Genomic DNA, 17,240 nt, shown 5'->3' with positions numbered 1-17,240 from the left:
TGCCAACTGCAATCAACTCCTATGCTCCAACTTCTAAACCTTCATTGAATTCTACTATTGGAAACCTAATAGCCACTTCCAATGTTAACCATCAGTAACAGATTTTGCGCAACCAAATGATTAATCGCCAATCACAAGTATCTTCTCAAAATTCAAGTCACCATTAATTCTTCAAATCAGCACAATTTGAACTCCTGACTACAACAAAAATACCACGGTTCTGCTGCGCACTCTGATATTCGCCACATGCATAAAACTTACGTCCTCATGAAACTAACACCATCGAGTACAAGGTGGCTCCATTTCTACTAACCAAAACTCTTATCACAATTTAGTAGAAAAATACTCTCTCTCCCAAAACCACGAGTTATAACTCAAATTCCTCAATTAACTCCAGCTGTCTTGATCAAAATCAAATTCCATAAAATACATCCATGATCATAGACAGAAACCCAATATCAAACAACCTCAGCATGCCAAATTGAAAATAAGCAACCTCAACCCAAAATACACTCATCTCCTCTAAGATAAGAAACATACTTTAAAAGACTCAATTCCAATCCAACCAACCAATAAGAGCGCCTATAAACTCCTACCTAACAACCTAAACCCAAAAGCTAATCACCTACATTCTGAACAACATCTAATCTAACGGTGACTAAACTCATTACGAACCATTATTGACTTCACCAAAACATTAACAAAACCTCCTTGGTAACTCGCCCAGCTACTTCTACTCCTATAAGTTAGTATTAGCACGACTAGCTCATTCAATAACACATCACTATTAAACCTCAAGGCAAGCCCTACTGCTCAAATCATCAATCCACCAAAAGCCAATGCAAATCACCCAAGGATTCTAATACTTGATTAACTCACATACTTGATCATATTATTCATCGCTAATGTCAAAACTTCAACTTCCAAGATCTTATCATATACCAAATATGACAACCCATCAATCTCTCTTCAAGTTAAATAACAATGTCCTTAATTCAACCAACTGGATGCTCAATCTCCAAAGAAAGTATAACCTCAAAATTTAAATTCCTAGGTAACCTCAAGTCACAATTAATTCCTATAGATAATCACAATAATTATTGTCAACCGTCATTCCATTGAGTAATCCATTTCGACTACACACTCCGATTGACTCACCAAAAACTCCAAACCAAAATCTCTTGAATTAATACTATTGTGTCGACTCATCTTCAACACTTACCAAAGTTACTTTCTCCAAACCAAAATAAGACTAGAACCTATACCCTCCGAAATGCGTACACACACCATTTTTACGCATCAATCTCATGCACCTCAGCCAAAACCAATAATCCTCCAAACGTGCAAGTGATCATCCTTACAATTTCCATTACTACACCTATATCCTCGAAATCAGCAAAAATCATTTCCTAAATCCGCACCATCTATTTTCCTTAAAATTTAATATGGATTAAATCATTAACCTGTCACTGTAACACCAAGCTAAAAATAATTATTTAACCAAATTAGATCAACATCTTCAATCCTCAGAAAATAAACAAACTAGATCGTTACCTTCCATCTCTAAGAAAATTCTCGCCTGAAAAAAAATATTTTCATATCAGTAACTCAACTCTTATCAATCCAATTTTAATTCAGCCCTTCAACTCTGCAATTCTAAAACCTTAACCCAGATATAAATCATTTCCTGAAATCCTCAAGATCGATGATCTTAAATCTAAAACATTCGCCTTGTAAAACTTGTAAATTCTAAAACTCCAAATGTTATCAAATGGTTTATCAAGTTCGGCAAGATCGAAAACTTCTAATCTAAGTAATCCCTCAATTGCTTGTTGAACCTACCACCTTAAATCTCATAACTTATTTTCTAAAAACTATGGGGCCAAACCTTAGATGAACTCCTCATAAATCTAACCTTGAAATTCGTTGATCTTACAACCACCTACCCCATAGACTCATCACATAAATTCTACAGAACCTAAAACCTCAATTATTCTAAACAATTAAAAACTATTCCCCTCCTTAGCAGCAACTTGAGTACCTAATCCAAAGAGTTCACCCAGACCCTGATGTTCAAGCCTTGATATTAAAACAACAAGAGTTCAGACCTAGTACACCAATGTTTAAGCCTAACAATGGCCTTCTCAGTCGTACCATCTTCCTGTCATAACATAACCCTTAACCCGCCTTTCAATTTCGAACAAAACAAAAAAAAAAATAAAAAAAAAATAAAATAAAATTCCATAAATAAAATAACCTACGACAAAATGCATAAAACCAATGAAGTAGTTCACAATAAAATAAATAAAACAATAAAATAATCCGCCATAAAATAAAACAAATAAAATAAAATGACATACAATAAAATAAATAAACAACAAAATTATTATACAATAAAATAAATAAAGCCAATAAAACCATACTCTAAATTAAACAATTTCAATTACAACCTTAGAAAAATTTTCTAGTACCTCACCATTTTCCTGTCAAAAGCAATCCTCAACCCTGCTTAAATCCAGATAAAACCAAACTCAACCAAAAGTAAACACCAACTAAAACAATAAGATAAAATAAAATCAAATAACGTCAATTAACATAAAATAAAATAACAATAAACTCATAATATAAAATAAATAACTTAACTTACACCACTTAAACAAAAATTTTATTATTTTAAAATAATAATAAAAATAATTTTCTGGTACTATCCTAAGAGACATGAGGTTTTACCCAGAGCCGAACTGCTCTGATACCACCTGTGGCGTCCCCAATCCCCCGTATAAAAAAAACACGGGGATCAAGACGCCGGGATGATGACAACACGGTCACGCATCCCAACGAAGTGCCAAGTGTGTGTACATGCAATAGTATACAATAAAATAATGTAGCGGATAGTCAACAAAGTACCAGAATTTAAAATACAATCTAAATATCAGAAGAGGTTTAAAAGCATTTATACAGTCATCCCAAAATAAAGTTTAACACATGTCCCAAATACAAATGAGTAAAATAAAATAACAAAGCCAATGATCCCAGATCACTCCTCGGGCGGAGCCGTTTCCTTAGGCTCGCCCTCCTCCTCCTCCTCCTCCGCATCAAAATCTGCGTTACCACAAAATGGTATCGCAGGTAAGTATAACCCAAATAATCCTCAAGAATAAAATGCATTTAATGCAACCAACATGCATGCATATGATGAAATATGCATTTTCCTCAAAACCTCATTTTCTCCGAAAATGATAATTTCTCCAGCACACGCCAAATCCCATTTGGCCCAAAAATAATCGTAAAACATTTTTCTAGAAAATGATTTACACAAAATCCAACACACACTATTTTCTCAGAAAATAGCCAATTAATCCGTTATTACCCTATGCACCATGGCCTCCCCTATGGACCATCCGCACGTCCTGGCTTCGTAGCGGTGCTCAGTTTCGCGCCCGGCGCGTACATGGCCAAGCACCCACACTACGCAACGAGCGATGCCCAGTTCCGCGCCCAGGGCGTACGTGGCCAGACATCCTCTAGTCCCCGCCAGCAGAAGGACCACGGAGTCGGCACGAATCTCTCGTCCGATCCCATTGTTTCCCGGCGACAATCCAGGGGATGTTACTCAGTATATTCCGCTCCCGAGTAACCAGAGGAGCTCCACCGAGATAATGCCTCATCTCGGCTTGGGGTCGTGATACACACGCACCCAAATTCCATACTCACATGAAACTCAGTTTTCATAAACACATGAACATGAATGCAATACACGAAAACCCAGTTTTCCTTTACAAACATGATCATGCGTGCCAAATGTAATGTACATGAACCAACACAATATCCAAACCATCAATTACCAATCCAATCAAATCCAACCAAACAACTCCAATCACCAATCCATCCGACCCCCGTACTCCTCGGACTCAATCCGGCAAAACCAATCAACAGTTCAAATACAATGAAATGTGTTAGTGCAAAAATACATTAAATTCACAAGAATTCTTTGAAGAAATACTTACAGCGCTATATAGCAATTTCCGATGGATCACGAAGCTGCAAGAAATGACGTCTGAGCAACGTAACAGTGCAAAATACACTGTGGCCGTGGGTCACAAATACCCACTTTCAAACGGGGACAAACGAAGACCCAAAAATGATAGGGTAGGGCCTAAGGAGGTCGGTGAAGCTAGTGGTAGTGAAGGTTGGCCGTGGGTGGCGGCGCAATGGGCAGTAGAAGACCAAAATACCCAAATTGGAAATGTAGATGGTGGAGCTTCACCGGTGGCGGATCGGAGCTGGGGTTGGGTCCAATGGGTTGCCAAGAGGTCGAGGATGATGTGGTGAGAAGATGGTGGCCAATGGTGGTGCGACGGCGGCGCAGCGGCTGAAAGAGTGCCGCGGCTTCAATGGATTCGTGGTGGTTAACGGCGACGATGGAGGAGCTGGAAATGGATGGGGGTGATCGCCGGCGGCAGGGGGAGCAGAGGAGCCGGGCGGTGTCGACCACCGCCGGCGCATGGCGGCGGGCTGGGAGAGAGACGAATGTACGGCGAGAGAGAGAGAGAGAGAGAGAGAGAGAGAGAGTCGCGCACGCGGGAAGGGAAACCAGGGAGGAGAAAAAGAAAAGAAAGAAAAGAAAAGAAGAAAAGAAAAAGAAAAGGAAAAGAAAAATAGAGGGAAAAGAAATGAGGTCCAATCCTCATAACTTGGGTCACGAAAATGATCCAACGGAAACGATTTTAAAACAACTAGTGAAATAAAATATTTCAAACACAGTGATTAACATGAGTATAAATAATTAAACCCAATAATAAGTTAATTTAATTCGAGAAGAAATTTAAACACATAACAATAATTAATTTAAAGAAAGCACTTCGAAAATAATTTTCGTAAACTAAAAATCATAAAAATAACCCAATTAAAAATCCAATAATTTTAAAATAAGAGAATAAAATTTTGAATCCATAAAAATAATTCCTTCAGTAAAAATACACTAAAATACGGGGTGTTACAGTAACGCTCCAATAGAAGGCTCAAACTACATGACCTATACTCCAAAAGGACTAGTCAATAATACAATTGGAGTCTTATTGGAACATTATAAAGAGCAAGTACTTTTCCTTCCCAAGCAACGCTTTAAGAAGAACTTTCGTTTAAGTTAAAGAACGACATTATGGGTTGTGTTTTGGCAGGCAGATATGGTGCGACCCAGGTTCCCGTGTGATGAACCTTTTAGCCGAGCTCCCAAGGATGAACTACAGCTTGGTGATGGAAATTACACCATGGCTAGGACGTTAAATTGTATGACGAAATTCCTCCAACAGAACTTCCAGCCCAACCTCGAGAGGAGCAGAGGGGGTACTCCTATGAGCTTTTCTTGGACCATAGGACCCCTGGATTTATGGGTAAGGAAGACCCGCTCAGAGTCGGAAGATGGATCAAGGATCTGGAGAGGATGTTTGAGATATACGGGTGCACTGAATCCCAAAAGGTGCTTTATGCAAGCTACATGTTGCAAGGAAAAGCTGCCACCTAGTGGGAGACTAAGCGAGAGATCCTTGAGATGGAGCTGGGATCTTTCGAAGAAGTGACCTGGCAATGCTTTAAGAAATTTGATGATCACTTTTTCCCTAACAAAGTGAGGCATCATAAGGCAAGGAGTTAAACAGTCTAGTGGAAGGAGACATGACAGTGGAGAAATATGCCGAGAAGTTTATGGAGCTCGACAGGTTTGTGACACATCTAATTACCACTAAAGAGATGCAGACCGAGCGATTTCAAAAGGGATTGCATTGCGAGATACGCAGACAAGTAACTTGTTTGCAAATTCTGACTTTTCAGAGTTTGGTTGAGGTGGCCTTTATAGCAGAATGGGAGTTTGGTGGTCCTGTAAGCTCTTCGACAAGCTAGAAGAGGAGGAGATTTGTAGGAGAGGGAAATAGCTTAGGGTCCCCTCAGAATAGGGGCAAGATCGCAAGCATCTACTGGTGTGTGTATAGGGGGTCAAGCTCTAGTATGTGGAAGGTGCAACAGATCTCATGAAGCTGACTGTCGTCAAGGTGGGCACTATGCTTGAAATTGACCAAGACAACGCTAAGGAAGGACGAATTAGAGGTAGGCAATGCAGACGAGGGTGTACGCTCTAACACCTAGTGACGTCAATGATGAGGCCCCGAAGACTCAAGATGCAGGGTTATCACAGGTATGAACTTGACCTGATCCTTAGAGTTAATGTTTGTGTGGTTTAATTTCTAGAATTACATTGGAAGTGTTTAATCAGGGAGAGTTCGCTTGTATGAATTTTATGCTTGTGCATTTTCTGATTCAGGGGCATCCTAATCCTTTGTGTCCACTACTTTTGCATGAATTTGTAACTTAAACACGGAGCCTTTACAACAATCCATGGTCGTAGCGTTACCAAACGGAGAAAGGGTAATGTGTTCAAAAGTTTCCCCAAGCTGTCCTTTGGACTTTGGAGAGAGGATAATTGATGCTGACTTAATTGTATTCAAATTGCTTGGGTTTGACATCATTCTGGGAATGGATTGGCTATTTCGGCATTTCGCAAGTATCATTGTCTAAGCTGGGTGGTCATTTTTCATCTACCTGGAGGTGGCTATATGGAATTCACAAGTTGCAAGCTGAAGTCGAGACCCACGATTATATATGCAATCCAAACGAAGAAAGATTTGGCAAGTGGGGCAGATGCTTATTTAGTTCAAGTGGTGTCTAAATCAGTGGAGAGGAAGTCAGTGTGGGAATTCCAGTCGTTAAGGAGTTTCCAGATGTTTTTGCAAATGACCTCCCCGGGTTTCCTCCCATTCAAGATGTCGAGTTCAAGGTTGATCTAAAACCTGGAGCGACTCCAATGCACAAGGCTCCCTATAGGATGGCACCAGCTGAGTTGAAGGAGTTGAAGACTCAATTACAAGATTTGGCAGATGAGATTTATTCAACCCAGTTCCTCACATTGGGGAGCGTCTGTGATGTTTGTCAAGAAGAAGGATGGAACCCTTAGAATGTGCATTGATTATCGAGAGCTTAACAAGGTGAGCATAAAGAACAAATATCCACTGTCTCAGATTGATGATTTATTTGATCAACTTCAAGATGCGGCTACATTTTCAAAGATCGACTTGAGATCAGGTTACTATCAGCTAAGAATAAGGGACAAGGATGTATTGAAGACTGCTTTCAAGGTACGCGCATTATGAGTTCAAAGTAATGCCTTTTGGGCTAGCTAAAGCCCCTGTAACTTTCATGGACATGACAAATCGAGTGTTTCAACCTTATCTGGATTCCTTTGTGTTGATCTTTATTTATGATATTCTTGTGTATTCTCGAAATTTGGAGGACCATGCTAATCACCTATGATTGGTGCTGGGTAAGCTACGGGAGCATCAATTATATGCAAAACTCTGCAAATGCAAGTTTTGGCTTGATGAAATCAGGTTTCTTGGTCATGTCATCTCTCAAGAGGGTGTGGCTGTAGATCCCAGTAAGGTAGAAGCAGTTTTGGCCTGGCCGCGTCCCACGTCAGTGCATGAGATCCAAAACTTCTTGGGACTCGCAGGTTACTATCAAAGATTTGTGGAGGGGTTTTCTGGATTGTTTGAACCACTCACTGCTTTGACCAAGAAGAATACTGAGTTCGTCTAGATGGATAAGTGTGATAGAAGCTTTTAATAATTTAAGAAGAGGTTGACCTCAGCACCTGTTTTGGCACTTCCAGAGCCGTACAAGCCATTTGTTGTTTTCAGTGATGCTTCCAAATTTGGTTTGGGGTGTGTTCTAATGCAAAAGGAGCGAGTTGTAGCATATGCGTCCCACCAACTGAAGGATCATGAAAAGAACTATCTCACTTATGACTTCGAGCTTGTAGTAGTGGTTTTTACCTTAAAAATCTGGCGACACTATCTATATGGGGAGACCTAAGAAGTACACTGATCATAAGAGCCTGAAGCATCTCTCCAAATAGAAAAATCTCAATGTGAGACAGAGAAGGTGGTTGGAGTTAAATAGTGATTATCAATGCGAGATTAAGTACCGTCCAGGGAAGGGAAACCAGCTTTTCGATGCGCTAAGTCAGAAATCTCACCTTGTGGATGTGGCTGAATCATCGAGAGTAAACTCACTTCTCTTTGGAATAAGGAGACTTTTAGTAGAAAGCTGGCAACAAGAGGAGATCTTAGCCACAATGCATGAAGTCAGAGTTGTCGACCTTGAAGAATTGAAGACTCTTTAGAGGAAAGACCCGAAACTTCTGGATATCTGGCAGAAGGTCAGAAAGTCAAGGGGACTTGCACATTTCAGTTTGAGTAAGGATGGGACTTTGTTGTTCATAAACCATAGGGTGATTCCTACTAATTCAAACATTAAGGAGAAGATTTTGGCAAAGGCACACATGGCCCTTTACTCAGTTCACCCTGGAAGTACGAAGATGTGCCGAGATTTGAAGAGAAATTTTTTGTGGGAAGGGATGAAGAGGGACACAGCCATGTTCGTTGAGAGATGCGCCACCTGTCAGCAAGTTAAGGTAAAACATCAGAGACCTGTCGGAACCTTCAACCCCTCTCGATTCCAGAATGGAAATGGGATGATATTGTTATGGATTTGTAGTGGGTTTGCCGAGGACTCCAAGCAGGAAGAATTCTATTTGGGTGATTATCGACCGATTGACCAAGAGTGCTCATTTTCTACCGATCACGAATAATGACACCTTGGGAAAGTTGACACGGCTATATGTCAAGGAGATAGTCATGCTGCATGGGATACCCAAGACCATCATTTCGAATCAGGACCAGAGGTTCACATCCCATTTTTGGAAGAGGTTACAAGCGACAATGGGCACTAAGTTGAGGTTTAGAAACGCTGATCACCCATAGTCAGATGGCCAATGAGAGTGCACTATTCAGACTCTTGACAATATGATGAGAGCCTGTGCTTTGGAATTCAAGGGTAGTTGGGAAAATCACTTGCCGCTCATAGAGTTTGCATACAACAACAATTTCCAAGCTTCCATTCAGATGGCACCTTATAAGGCTCTGTACGAGAGGAAGTGCAGATTTCCATTATACTGGGATGAGGTTGGTGAGAACAAGCTTGTTGGGCTAGAAATAATTCAAGAGATGAAGGACCAGGTCAGATTCATAAGAGACAGGGTGGCAACGACACAGAGTTGTCAGAAGATTTATGCAGTTACAAGGAGAAAAGACCTGTCATCTGAAGAAGGGGACTAGGTGTACCTCAAGGTCTCACCCATAAAGGACATCAAGCGGTTTGGGAAGAAAGGGAAGCTTAGCCCAAGGTACATTAGTCCTTTTCAGATAATGGAGAAGGTCGGACCTATCGCTTACAGGATTGCATTACCGGATTATTTTGGGTAGGTGCACGACGCGTTCCATGTTTCCTCTTTGAAGAAGAGTTTTGGACAGCAGGAAGCTTGACTGGTCGACCCCAGTAGCATCCAACTATAGCCTAACCATACCTATAAGGAAGCATCGACACAGATTTTAGATTGGAATGAGCAAAAACTAAGATCCAAGACAATACCTTTGGTGAAGGTGTCATGGGGAGATCCGGCAGCTCAGGACTTCACTTGGGAGAGAGAAGTGGACATGAGAGACTATTTCCTGTGTTTGTTTGGGTATTATTGATTCTTTAGCTTGTTCCAAGCAAGTTTTGAGTTGTACCTTGCAATTGTTTTGGATTTAAATGGTTTAAGCTTATCAATTTCAAGGACAAAATTTATTTTAAGGGAGGAAGATGTGAAGCCCAAAATATTTTGTGTATGTAGGCTTTTTCGTTAAGAGAAATTTTGAGCCCAAGTGATTGTTTGTGGATTATTTTTTCTTTCTTGGATTGTTGTGGGTCGAATCCCCTTGGGTTAGTGTGGTAGCCCAGCCCTCCCACCAAAACGGCATCGTTTTGATGGCTTTGGAGGTGAAATTTGTTTTCCCTACCCCTATACGGCGTCGTTTTGTGCATTTGATGAAAACCCTAAATCCTTTTACCCCGAGCACCGCACGCCCCTCCCTCTTCTCTTCTCTCTTTCTTTTGTCTTTTCTTCTTCCTCCTCCTTCCTTCTACAACCATTAGCCCTTGTTGCTGCTGCACCTTCGCCACATGTTTGTCGAGCACTGGCCATCGCCTTCATCTGCCGCCACCTCCACTTCCACCAATCCACACGACTCTCTCTCTCTCTCTCTTTTCTTTCTCTTTGTGACCCATGAAGCCTCGGCCAAGGCAGCTACTCACCACCACTGCCCACCACTCGTCGCATGCCACACGTGCAACGCTCGTGAAGCCAACACCATCCCTCACCCCCAATCGCAGCCCTGGCTGCAATTGCCGAGACCCAACCCTCGGCCTCTAAATAGGTTGAGCCTCTCCTCCCCCAAATCATCCCTCAAGCATCCTCTCCTCCCCTTAAATCGTATACGAGCACCTCCCTCACCCCCAAATCTACTCCTCATAGCCTTTAGGAGTATTTTTGCCCTAGAGCCACCGTGCACCGCAGTGAGCCATTAATCCCAGTTGTGTTCTAGCGGCTGCATGACTACTTCTTGGTACTCCACTTTCCATTTCCACCATCCTTCTTCCCTGGTTCCACTCAACCCATGAGCTAAAGCCCACTTTAGCCACTATCCTATCGTGCTCTGCCACACCCCGCCGTGAAATTTCCCTCCTCCACCCACTAGCACGTCGGATCTACCACCCCTTGAAATAACCCCACTAGTTGCCCCTCTATTTTGCCCAGATCTACCTCTGCCATCATGCACTATCGTTGCCACCGCGTGCTCCGCCCCTCCTAACGCCGCCACAATAAGCCTTTCTGCCTCTTTCCTCGTGCTTTAAATTTTTTATCATGTTCAAATTAATCTAACCAACATGTCCATTCGCTACGTGATACATGCACATGCTCAATCGCGGGACACTTTAAGCCATCACGCTCAATCATCCAGAAATTGCCTTTCGCGTAGTACGTAAATCTCCAAATCGACTCTTGATTTTACTAATGTGGAATTATCACTAAATTTGTTGCAGTCTAGTTGTGATTAAGAAGTAGCATGGGGCCCTGTGAAGTGTTGAAATATTAATGATGTAGTTGTTGTCAAAAATTGGGCCAAGGGCCAGATGGGGAGTTGGAAAACGCGTGTAGTTAGGATTTGTGAAATTGTTGAAATTTTGACTTTTGTGTTGTTGTGTGGTTGACTGTTTTGGGCTATGTCATGCCATCTAATAACTGTCTGTCATGCATCTACAAATTAATTGTTATTAATATCTGCCATGAATTATTTTGTTGTGTTATGTTCTGTACTATGTTGCGTAATTTGAAAACTGGGTTTTTGGGTGTCATCGGAAATATATTTTTTTGAGTGGGTGCATGCGTGTCACGACCTCAAGCCAAGATGGGGTATTATCTCAGTGGAGTTCCTCTGGTCACTCAGGAGCGTGTAAACCTAAGTGACATCCCCTAGGCTGTCGTCGGGCGATAGTTGGCTCAACAAAGATGGTAACGATCTTGGCACAACTCTGTAGCCCCTCTACTGGCAGGGGCTAGAGGATGTCTGGTTACGTAACACGCCAAGCATGGAGCTGGACACTACTCGTTATGAGGTCACATGTACGGTCGTTACCCATGGTGTGACGAAAGGAGTCATGGTGTGCTGGTGGTCCTAAGGGGAGACCATGGTGTACACTGTAATAAATGGATGTAAATTGGATACAAGTGGGATTTTTGGAGTGAGTGGCTAATTAAATGATATTATGTTTTTTTTTTTGTAAGATCACATAAATGGGTATTTTGGGAATGTCTCCCATGACTGTTGTGCATGTTTGCTTGTTTGCTTCCATATTTGAAATTCTCGATTGTTGATCTGTGGATTTATTTGTTGAGATTGCGAGATCTCATTGTGGTGTTTCCACCTACGGTTCGTAGACTTTGACGCAGAGGATGGGTTTGAGCATGATGGACCAACCCCACCTGAGGAGTGATGACCTTGGGTTTATTTCTATTGTAGGTTATGGACTTCTAGTTCTATTCTTATTTTGATCAGTTGGATGACTGGAATAACTTTTTGGAGGACTTCTTGTTGGGTTGTAATTTTAAATTTTCTGGTACTTAGTTTTAGACTGCTTTATTATATTTTTCTACTGTGTTTATAAACTGTACACAATTTGCATGTACGCACACACTTGCACTTGGCGATGGGGTGTGTGACCTAAGTGGCCATCACCCCATTGTCACGATTCCTACCAAATCACATTTGGGGGTCAAGGGCGCCACACACAGAGTTATGTGGTTCGGCATAATTCTTACGTCCACGGGAGTTTTGGGAGGGGAGAATCCACTATAATGTGATTGTTTTACAATCTCTCTTGGCCTCTCGTCTTTACTATACAATGGAGATCGGAGCTTTATCTTTTAGAAGTGTCTCTACCATTCGTGCTCTGGTCATGAGGTGGAAGAAGTTGAAGCCATCTTCGAAGTCCGCCCAAATCATCTGGAAGAAGCCCCTTTCATCCTTTACCCCTCCCTTGTTTATGTCACATCTTCTTTCTTTTACGTCACATCTTCACTTTTCCTCCTGACACATTTTTCATCCTCAATTGTTGTCCTCTCCTTCTCTCTTCTTCCCCTTTCCTTTTGTTATCTTCTAGTTAGGGCCCTTTGATGGGTTGGAATTTTTATTTGAGCCTGAGATATTTAATCCCCTTCACTTCTTATTAGCATTCTCGTTGTTAAATTGCTTGTTGGCTTTCACTTTTGAATTAAGTTTCCCAGGCAACCTTATAAATGCTAGGTAATCTTGATCCAATACCCCCATGTGACTTGGTACTTAAGTTTAGGATCTTGAGTATTTTTATCAAAAAAATCCAATACCCCCTTGTGGTATGAGTTTATTAAAAAGAGAATCCATAGTTAATTTTTCGTCTATCAACATTAGCCAAAAACACTTGGCAGGATCACAAAGTACAACTTGTCAATTTGAATATTTCTTTTAAAAAATATATAACTAAAATGGATTTTATATTTAAAAATTAAAAATTAAAAAATTGGTGTGGTCATGTTCTAGCCACCACAAAGGTGGCTAGCTAGTGATGGTTGGGTTATGGATAGGGGTGCTACCCACCCCTTATAGGGTGGGGCCATCCCTTACCCGCCCCTCGCCCCCGCATGGGAGAGGATGGGGAATTTTTTTCCGCACTTTGCCCCCATCCATGTGCGGGCGGGACACCCCATCCACTACAAGGGGTGTGGGGGTGGACCTCCATCCGTCTGCCCCCCACTCCCCAACTGGACCTCAGTTATTTGGGCCCAAAATGGTCCAGAAACACAATCAAACCTGTTTTTGGATCATTATGTCCAGAATTTAATTACAAAAATAAATATATTGAAAAATGAAAACAAAAAATAAATTATATGGATAGAACTATTTACTATATACTAAGTTTTAACTAATACTATTAAGTATTAACTAATAATCATCACTATGGCACTAAACTATTACAATTATACAAAATAAGAGAACTAATAAACTATTATAAATTTACAATATAAAAAACTCATCTAAAAATAATAAATATTACAAATTGTACTATTAACTATTGTAGCAACATTACAATTAATTGTAAATTAACAAAATCGTAACATTTCAAATTTGATCAATTTAGGGTGGCGGTGAGTTCACTCAGTTGTGTCGACTACTGTGAGACTGAGAATCGAGATCATAAAAGTTATAAAACCTGCAATATTAATAAGTTAAAAATAAAATAAATTAGAATTATAAAGTTATAAACATGAAACAAAAATTTAAAATACAAAATATTAAAAGTACTAACTTAGATGAGATTGGGTCATTGGGATGAAGATGAGCATAAATCATTGGGTCCTTAAGATTAGGATTCGGCATATGTATATTGAGAATATACAAGCTAAAAAACATACAAACAAATAATTAGATACTAAAACACTACATAAAATTATAAATGCAAAAAACATTTAAGGGACAAATTGTGCAAACCATAGCAATGGTAGGTCCAATACACCCAAAGTCATACTACATCAGAGGCATACTACATCGGAGGTAGCCATAGACGTCATCTCATGTATCACTATAACAATTAAATTTGAAATTAATACCGATTAAATGAAAATAAATAAATTAAAATAAGATAATAAAATTCAAGTCTCACGATTATCAAATCCAAGCTAATCACCACCCTCCTCCTCGACTTCAACCTCCTCATAGTCAAGAGCATCCGGAATATAAATTGGAGTCCCCGTGATCCATTTATGCTTGTAATTCAAAGCCTCCACAGTGGTAGGAGCTAATAAACTTCAAAATGAATCCAATACGCGCCCTCCAGTGCTAAAGGCTGACTCTAAGGCTACGGTGCTAATAGGGATGGCCAAAAGATTGCGGGCTATCTCTCCAAAGATGGGATACTTCACGACATTTACCTTCCACCAACTTAATTTATCAAACTCTCATGAAAATGGTTGAAGCTCCGCTGTTAAGTATCTGTTTATCTTTGACTAAGCCTCTGTAGAACTCTGGATGAATGGGGTCTGCTCCAACCTCTCACCCCAATCCAATCTATGTCTTTTCCCAACAGCTCTGAAACTGGTGGGGGGTAGATGTAGGTGTTACAATATAACCACCCCGCAAGACGGTAAATTCATTAAATAATCTATCAAAGGTTTTCCTAACCCTTCCTGCAATATGCTCCACCCATGCTTGCCCTTACACAATTTCCAATCCAAATACCATGACATCCACCTTAAACCAAGGGTCAAAGATAACAGCTACGTATAACAAATATCATAGTGAAATTTTCCCAATACTTTTTGTACTCCGTCCTCATAATCAATGTCATCTCCCACAGCCTAATGTGACCACCCGTGACCATGTCATCTAATTCTTCTTTTACCCTACATATTTACGACAGAATTGATGGGATATAGGATACAAAGTGCCAGATAGTGTCGCAGTGACCTTGTAGAAAAGCCTCAAACAATCTACGAAAATAGATACAACTTCCCAATCATCATCCACGAGTTTCCCCAATCCCCCGTGATTATCAAAATATTTTACATATTGGATGTCTTCATCACCCAATAATGCAAATGCCAACTTATATTCGTGGGTCACCTCCAATATAAAAAGTGTTGAGTTCCATCATGTAGGCATATCAGTACAAAGGCCCTTCTTGGATGTTAGGCCCGCAAACCTCACAATAACCTTGAATTTTTCCAATCTCAATGGAGAAGATCTCACCCATCTCACGGCAGTCCTAACCCGTGCAATCGAGTCATGAAGATCCTTCAAACCATCAATAACAACAAGATTCAGAATATGTGCCGAACATCTCACATGCAAACACTCACCACCCATGATCATCTTATTTACCTCTCTAAGATAGGTCTTAAGATGTCCCAATGAGACATCATTAGATGAGGCATTATCAACTGTAACTGTAACAACTCGTGTCAACTCTTACTCCTTTATTGCAGCCTCCAAGTCCCTCCCAATCATCTCACCCTTGTGATTGGTGATTTGATAAAATTTTATAATTTTTTTCTCCAATGTCTAATCACATCAACAAAATGCACAGTAAAAAACATATAATTAAAATTTTGGACTAATGTTCAAGTATCAGTGGTGAGGCAAACAAATTGACCCGCCAATTAACCCCTCAACTTCTCTTTTTCAGACCAATAATATTTTTTTACATCATGTGCCACCGTGTGCTGAAAATGAAGATTAAACCTTGATTCCAAGTAGTGAGAATACGTTTGAAACCCTTTCTCATCAACAACTTGAAAAGGTAGCTCATCCATGATGATCATACGAGCTAGGTGTCTCCTAGACTCATCAAAATCATACTTAGTATACTCCCTCAACGTTGCACCCCACTACTCCTATCCGCCATTTTAAGTCCAATTCCTAGCCTAAATTGGCTCTTCTCTTGTAATGATTTTAATATTAGACTTTTTTTGCATTACTCTTCTAAGTGCACCTTTAATTGTGAGGTACCATGTTTCTTATAGTGACATCCATAAATTTTTTCACAATGGTTACACTCGGCTTGGGGGTTATTGGGGTCACCACCCTCTAGTTTGGTAAAATGAGACCAAATTATGAAAGAAGGTTTCTTGCTGGGCTTGGAGGCGGGGCAAGGTTCCGTAGGCGTAGGGGTAGGTGTTGGGCTAGGAGTAGGAGTAGTAGGAGTACGGGTAAGGGTACGGGTAGGGGTACCCTGGGTAGGAGAGCTCGCACTAGAATCTGCCAGATTTTCCATGAAATCAATCAAACAACAAATCTGAAATTATAGCAAACATGACAACATACCAAACAATTAACATCCAAGTAGGCAAGTATTAACATCCAAACAAAAAACAAAAAAAAAAACTGATATGATACCTGAGAATTTTTCAAGAAATTTAAAATGATACTAGACTCAACAAATAACAAAATTTTAGGAGAAACCACTTATAAATTGCAGAGCATGACTTAACTGTATTTCCTTTTATTTTGGGGAAAAAAAAAAACGTTATGCTACCACCAAGGGTAAATTAAGTTATTCGAACTTTATAATATGTATTTCCATAAATGTCTTCCATGAATTAATTGTTGGCTGCATAAAGTAGCTTAGGATAAACAAAAAAAAAATAGCTGGAAGTTGGAAATATTTATTACTTATTTAATTAATTTTTGCTCTTATTTTTGGACACTTATGTCGATAAGCCTTGTAAAAATTGTAAACCTTAGCATTTGTTAAGCAGTGTTTGGTAGAGACAATTTCCATAGCCATTATATTCACAAAAGTTTGTATCACAACCACTACCCCCTTACGATTCTTATTCAAGCATATTGCAAAATTTACCATAATAAGGTCATTAAAATCACACATTCTCTATGCATTGAAATATAAAAACTATCTAGAAACATTGTCCAAATGTATTAACATTCATTCAATGAATCTTTCTATTCTCTATTACAAAATTAAGTAAATCAACACTACAAACTAATACAAACTAAAAACATTGCATAAACTAGACATGTTTATGGAATTCAAGTGTTACTTCTATTTGGAAGTCATAAGAACATCAAGCTTATCTAAATAACCACCCAGAAAATCAGAACTCTACACGTATTCAATCACTATCACTATCACGTATTCAATCATCAAAACACATTACAAACCCACAAAAATCACTATCACAGAACAAATTCACACATATC

General features: G+C 39.9%; 1 long non-coding RNA gene across 1 annotated transcript; it reads right to left on the bottom strand.

Moving 5' to 3' along the window:
- Positions 1-2,892: 2,892 nt before the first annotated feature.
- Positions 2,893-10,224, bottom strand: LOC121267554. The gene is made up of 3 exons (XR_005941040.1): positions 10,215-10,224; positions 8,120-8,122; positions 2,893-3,043 (listed from the first exon to the last, which is right to left on the bottom strand). It is a non-coding gene; the product is annotated as an uncharacterized LOC121267554 (long non-coding RNA).
- Positions 10,225-17,240: the final 7,016 nt, after the last annotated feature.

Source organism: Juglans microcarpa x Juglans regia, chromosome 5S (assembly GCF_004785595.1).
Source record: "Juglans microcarpa x Juglans regia isolate MS1-56 chromosome 5S, Jm3101_v1.0, whole genome shotgun sequence".
Lineage (NCBI taxonomy): Eukaryota > Viridiplantae > Streptophyta > Magnoliopsida > Fagales > Juglandaceae > Juglans > Juglans microcarpa x Juglans regia.
Note: the sequence above shows the minus strand (reverse complement) of the source record. Positions and strands in the feature narration are given on the sequence as shown.